Here is a 7,716-nt window from a genome sequence, read left to right as displayed (position 1 = left end):
TAATAAATGTATAGAAATCGAGAACAATTAATAACTATAAATTAAAGGATAAAGTTTAAAAAAACTATTATATGTTTTGAGACTTTTTAGACTTGAGAGATAAACATATTTTTTATATCAAAAAAGTAATGTGTGATTTTTTTAAACATTTTTTAGATACATTCAATATTTTTTTCATTTTTTAGATTGTAAATATTAATAAGAATATAATTTTTTAATACAATAAGTATTTTTAAGTAATTTAGCATTCGACTAGATATTTTATGAATATAACAAATTACTAAAATATATATTTTTAAATTTAATAAAATTTAAGAAATAACTTTAAATAAAATTTTAATAAATTTATGAATAGATGTCATATAGTATATACAATCATAATTTAGTAATGATTCAAGTTAAGTCCATGCAAAATTATATAAAAATATAAATATATATATAAAAATATTAAAAACACAAACACACAGTGCTCCTTTAATAGAAAAAATACCTTTATCCTTGAAGTGAAAAGCTTCAAATCACAAAATAGTTTTTTAAATTTTACCCTAAGTTAAATATACTTGTATCAAATTTCATACATAGACGTCAATATACAATTACATATATAAAAGGTGATTATAAATATGATTAAAGTGCCAATTTGCCCTCCGAACTTGGAGTTAATGGGTAATTAGCTTATATTTTATTTTTCTAGTTAAACTATCAAGCAACTTTGCGAAAGTGGTCAATTCAATCCATTCACAAATTTAACCAATACAAAAAGTTGAAATTGGTCAAACTTATTTGAATTATTTATATAATTTTATAGATACTATAAATTATCATAATTGATAGTTATTGATTAAAAATATCATAAAAAAATTTAAATATTTAAAATAAAAATAGTCATATATCACATAAAATTTGTGACTTATATAAACAATATAAAATAATATCGTGATTTATCTTAACTCCAATGAGAATTTAAAGAGACGCAACTATTAGTTGAAGTTAATATCATTTAATTAAAATTTAAAATTAAAATATTATCTAATCATTTTTATCAAATAATATGAGCATATTATATTAAAATTAAATAATTTTATTTTTACTCCATAAAAACCTATTTTTATATAATTTGATATTTAGTATAAAGTTTAAAGGTCTTTAATTGAACTTTTTATATTAAGTATTTTAATTGGGTTAATTTTTACTAAGTTGCTGGGTAAATTAATCAAAAAATTACAATCTAAGTTAATTGCCCGTGAATTCTAAATTCGGGGGCGATTTGGCATCTTAGCCTTATAAATATACAAGTTAACTATTTAGTTTTCAATCCAACAATCTAGCAAGTCACCGTTAAAAATGAGAAAAAGTGAGGTCATAATTTACTAAATTTCTGATAGAAATTTTTTTATTTAGGTTTGGCGTATATCCTTATTTATACATTAAATGGTTAGATGATTGACACATCTTTATTAGTTTTAAATAATGAAGTATGTGTCAATCATCCAATATCAAAGTGTAAAAAACACTTAATACACATGTGTTACTCTTCTATTAATTATAATATATACAGCAAGACTAGGTAAATGTATCCTTGATTGATATCTTTTGCTGCTAACGATGATTGAGTTTATTCTAATAGTTTATTACATAATATTTTTAAAGAATTTAAAAAAAATAAAAAACATAATTTTTATAATATTGTTTTATACTTTACAACTGGTTATTTTTAAAACATTGAAATTCCTCTTATAAATATCTGCTTTAAGTAATTAATTGTTATAAAGAATTTGTTTTTCAAAAATTTATTCAACGGAATAAGATTGAGTTAGTTATGATTAGTGTGATGCTTGCATGAAACAATGGCTGTGTATTAGGAGACTATTGTTCTATCCTGTGGTTAGATGGGCTTACAAATGTTGTTTATTTGAGGTCCGTTTCATGAGTTAGACTTATCCAATATATATGTAAAACTTCATATATTTTTAAAGGCAGGTTGAGCTAGGTTAAAATCGTAAATCTACACAGATAGGGCGGACAAGCTCGAGCCAAAATTTGAAAAGTGCAAACTCGATTAAGTTCGATCCATACTTAAGCCTAGCTCGATGTTTTGAACAGGTCTACCTTTGGTATGGTAGGGAATAAATTTTTTTTTCTTTTTCTTATTTAAAACTTAGATCTTTTATGATCTGTTACTTAAATTAAAGAATTGTGATTGAGTTAGCTTTGATATTAAATTCAAATAGTCATATTTTTTAAAAAATTTGATTAAACTTAGCTCGTTTGATATCAAAATAGCTAAGAAGAAAATTGTTTGTGAAATAATAGATGTTAGATCTAAAAAGAAGAATAATATTGATGAAGAAGCCAAGAAGAAATCGATTAAGAAGAAGACGCATGCAACTGAAGATTCTCCTAAATTTTTAAAAAATGACAAAATATTAGCGATGTTTTTCTATTAAGGCGTTCGAGTGACAAAAGAACTTGTTGATGATTCAATCAAAGCTTGATAAAAAAATAGAGCAAAATCACGATTGATGAATCGGTTGATTTATGCTTTGAAGGTATGGTTTCTTTTTATATTAAATATATGAAAATGATATTTATGATAAAGTTTTTCTATATTTAGTCTGGTTTTGCAGTTATATTTTTAGTTGTTTTGTTGATTAATTTATTTATTCTTTGAGATATTTTTTTTGATTGTGTTTTAGTTTTCTTATTTATTATTTATTTTATTTTGTTCATATTTTTATAATTTTACTTATTAGAATTTTTATTTTTCAGTGATTTTGGTATTTTTATTCTTGTTTCTCCTGAGTATTTTGTCTTTGGAGTTTATATATTTGCTGCGAGATTTCAAGTTGATGATCTTGGTAGCTGGTATGTTGTTGCTCTCTATAACTATGCAAAATTCAAAGAAGTTAATGGAATAGTTAATGATTCAGAGAATTTTGGAAGATCTAAAGAAAAAAGGATGTGAAGACAAAGAAGAGAAAGTAGTGGAAAATTAGTATTTTTTAGTTTTGGATATATTTCAGTTTATATAAATGTTTGATAAATTTATTATTATTTTGTAATTTTTATTAGTTTTATTGTAATAAGTTATATTTTTATTTAAAAATTTGAATTTATATGACATATACTATTGCAAATACGTTCCTTTTGGTTGTTGACATGATATTATTAGGATATTGAAAAAATACTTTCAATTTTGTTTTATATATTAATAGTATAATTTTAAAATATCAAAAATTTTAGTATACCAGTAGCCTAATCATATTATGCATAGTATCAAGGCCATGAAGATGCTCATTTTGGAAGTTTATGTCAAGATGATATTTAAGGTTCTTTCTCTCATTTACAGATTCTTCAAGTTGATATATTATATGTAACACCCAGAAATTTTATATATTTAATAATGAGTTTTTATTTAAGTTAATTTTAGCTTTATTTTTATTCGGTTTAATTGGAATGATTTAAATATAAATTTTGAATGTTCATGTTAGATAAATAAATGAGTTATTTTTCCATATCCAATTAGTTTGATTTTTAAGGAGTTAATTAAATAAATTATTTGAGGAATAAATTATATTTTTATTTGGTTATTCAAAATTTTCCCAAATGTATATATATATATAAATAAATAAAATTATATATTGAAAAAAAATTATGGTAGAAATTGTGAGGGATGTTTATAAAAGAATTTTGGGGAAAATTGGTATTATAATTGATTAGTAGTATTAAATTTTGAGTTGGAAATTGATTATTTAATTTAATTGTGTATAGGATTATTTTGGAATAAGGATTAAAAGTATAATTTTATTTTTGTGAGGGTTTAATGGAAATTTGTGAGTTTGGTATTTTCGTAAATAAATATGTCGGTCAGGGGTATTTTTGTAATTTTGTATTTTCAATAATTCGGTTTTGGCCCAAATTAATTAGTTAAAGGCTTAATTGAAAGGATAAAGGAAAGTCTAGGGGTTAAATTGGAATTCTGCAGGATGAAATTGTAAGTAATTAAGGAAGTTGAGGGACCAAATTGTAATAAGGAAAAGTTCGGGGGCCTAATGTCGATATTGAAAGGAGTGGGATCGGGGAGAGAGAAAGTAGATTGGGAGAGAGAGAGAGAAGGTGATGGCCGAAGAAGAAGAAGAGGAAGGCGGCGGCTTGAGTCGGGAAACAGCGTCTGGCAGGAATCGCGTGTAGGAGCAACGGCCCGGAGGCCGTTCCGCTTCCGGCCGTGTTGGCGACAAGTCGAGTGGCGATCGGCTCTCTCGTGAAGGGCTCTCTTGCGGCGAATGCCTGTGGTGGCCGGGAGACGGAAGATCCGGTGGAGAGAGAGTAGGGGCAGCCGCATTTTTCAGCCTTTCCGGAGGATGGACGATCGGAGGACGTATCCCGACTCTCATCACCAAGCTTCGTGATTGGGACCGGTTTCGTGGGCGATCGGGCTTCATTTGCAAATCGGCCACGAGATCGTTCCCAAATCTCTCCAGATGATCGGGTGTCGATCAGAAAATCAGCGCGATCGTCATCGTCATTGTGAGTCCGATGGTGTGTTCGGATCATCGATCGGACTCCGTGTTGACCGAGCGCCCTAATTTTCTCTGGCCCGTTAATTTTAGAAATTCTTTGATTTATTTTGTGTGTCTATTGATTGTATTGAGTATTTGATGATATTTGTGAGTCATAAATAATTGTCAGTTTGCCTGCCATAGTCGTATTTTTGTGCTGTGTGGCGGAGTAGGGAAATAGTGAAGTTTGGGGACCCTACTCCTATTATTTGAATTGTTAAGTATTTGAAGTATTTTTCTGGCAGGTCCTGGACCCGTTTCTACGGGGGGTAATGTCCGTGTTGTAGGGGAGGTTCTGCCGGATTTTCGGTAGAATTCTCCCGAGTCGAGATTCCTAGTCAATGAGTCCTAGGAGTCTAAACCTAGGATTAATGATCAATTGTTTCAGCGTTTTGATAAATTTTTTTCCATGACTAGATTGTCCGTTGGTTCGGCTCGCTCCAACCGAGGCACCGGAGCAGAGCTAGGAGGTCGCCCAATTCTGTGAGTTAAAGTCATATATTGCTTATGCACGTGTCATGCATAAAATTTGATTTGCTACTGTGATTATTCATTTGCAATTTTAATTTTTCATTTAATTATTATCATTATTTTCATGATGCTTTTAATTACTATTTAAATATGTTTTTCCTTTATCACCAATTTTAATATTGCATGATGACTCAGGATGGGACGGCAGTAGAACATAGGAGTTGGATGAGTGTTCCAATATAATCTGAGAGAGATAGGAAAAGGGTAAAGAGGTAAAAAATTTGAGAAAGAAAGATTAGGACCTGCCCTGGTCGAGCATCGCTCTCTGGGCTTAGTAGAGTGTGGTTGCCGGAGTAAAGGTCCTTGGTCGAGCATTGCTCTCCGGGGCGGCTTATTTGGAAATTTAAGTGACCGGAGGTAAGGTCCCTGGTCGAGCTATGCTCTCTGGGCGCCAGTCTTATTGGATAAGAGAGCCGAAAGGCTAAAGCTGATAGTTAAGTGACCGGACTGGAGGTAAGGTCCTTGGTCGAGCTTTGCTCTCTGGGCGCCAGTCCTGTTGGAATGAGAGGTTTGAGATGTTAGAGTTGAGGTTAGTTGAGACATAAGTGTTGAAATAAATCGAGATGTTAGAGTTGGGATTAGGGTTATACTGAAGTACTCCGTCCCGTTGCATGTGGAATAATTTTTGTTTAAGCATGGCATGACACATATGTCTTAACATGACACGTATGGTTCACGTGATTTATTAATTATTTTAAAATTAAATGAATGTGATATTGAAATGTTTGAAACTGTTTTAGATATATGATTTTAGCTCACTCTAGACCGATACCTCCATTTATCGCTTTTTCGATTCGTGACTGTTAGTCTTCCCGCGACTCTTATTCAGTAACCCGACTCCTTCATCATTGGGCGATGTATTTGATTTGGTATGTAAATTGGTAAATCTTAGATTCTCCGCGGTAATAATAATAGATGTATCAGCTGTAAATTTTATGTAGTTTCGGGTCTCGCCTAATTGTTCCAGCAGACCGATTCAATTGTGTAACATTTAATGTTAAGATAATTTATGGCTTTAATAATATTAATTTGAGATGAGATTTGATTGAGTTAGTGAGTTTCAGGCTTACTACGGGATTCGGTGGCCTTAAGCCTACCCATGTGCCGGTCACGGGTCCACGGGTGGGGTCGTGACATTATAACTGGAAAAATATTGATTCAAGTGGAATAGATGTTGCAAGAAAAGACATTATGAATGTAATAATGATAGCATTAGAAAATAAATGGAATTGATTAAATAGAGAATAAATTAGTTGAGCCAAAAAAGTATTGTCAAGTTAAGTTGTAAAATGGAATAAAAAATAATAAAATAAGAATGAAGTTCTCAATTTATTATTAGTTTAGATTATTATGTATAATAAATAAGGAATCCGACCAGCTCTCTTATATATATATATATATAAATATGGTAAGCTACTCTTAACATATCGAAAGGGTATTCTTAATATATCTTTTATCTCTACTTAACTTGATATGTGTAGCTAGATAAACATTGATTTAAGTTTAATAAATTTAACAGGAAAATATATCATGAATGTATTAGTGATGAGAATTAAAAAAAATAAATGGAAGTGAGTAAAGAAAGATTAAGTGAGTTGAGCTAAAGAGTTTTTTTATTATTATATCCAGTTAAGTTCTGAAATGGAATAAATAAACAAAAAAAAAAAAAGAAAGAAGTTTTCAATTTTTTATTAGTCTAGATTATTATGTTTTATGGATAATGAATTCTACTAATTTTCTTTTATTTCATATATATATATATATATATATATATATATATATATATATATATATATATTATAAGCTACTCTTAATATATCAAGAATATACTCTCTCTTTTTCTGTTTCACTTAATGTGTTGTAACTGGATAAACATCGATTCAAGTCAAATAGATTTAGCAATAAAAGGTATCCATAATTTACTGATGAGGTTGAGCTAAAGTTTTTAACTTTGTTATTATGCCTAGTTAATTGTGAAATGGAATATAGTAACAAGGAAAAGGAAGAAATTTTTTAGCTTTTTTCATTAGTATAGATTAATATGTAAATTGAATAAATCAGTTCTTTTTTATTAGAGTTATACATATTAATAATATATTCTTAATATACCAAAAAGATATCTTTAATATTCATTTTTCCTTTTTTTTTTATTAATAATATGTCATTTTCAGATATCTTAAAATTGGTTTTGAATGATAAAGACATTATATTAATTATATACTAAGTATTCTTTTTTTTTTCTGTTTACATTTATATATCTAAAATGCAAAATAAAATTCAGAAATGATGAAAAAAATCTAAAAATTATTTACTAGATGATTTAATCAATAATGTATAATTTTTGAAAGTGATAATATATGAATTGTATATTTCCTAAAAAAATCAATCATTAAATTTTTCTTTTACTGGATTTCTACATGTTTTTCTGTCATATCCAAGTTGTCCACATTTTTCACTGTTGTTTTGCCTCGTAGTCTCCATGACGCTTTTATTCTTCTCTTGGTGTACCATATCTAATCCTTCCTTCTAGTAGTAGAAGAATCTTACTTTTCACTTTTTATGGTACATTGCATGTGCTTTCGTTTCCATTTATAAAAACACTCGCTTTGTATTAATACGAATCCAT

The sequence above is a fragment of the Ricinus communis genome, chromosome 2, assembly GCF_019578655.1.
Source record: "Ricinus communis isolate WT05 ecotype wild-type chromosome 2, ASM1957865v1, whole genome shotgun sequence".
In the NCBI taxonomy this organism is placed as follows: Eukaryota; Viridiplantae; Streptophyta; class Magnoliopsida; order Malpighiales; family Euphorbiaceae; genus Ricinus; species Ricinus communis.
Note: the sequence above shows the minus strand (reverse complement) of the source record.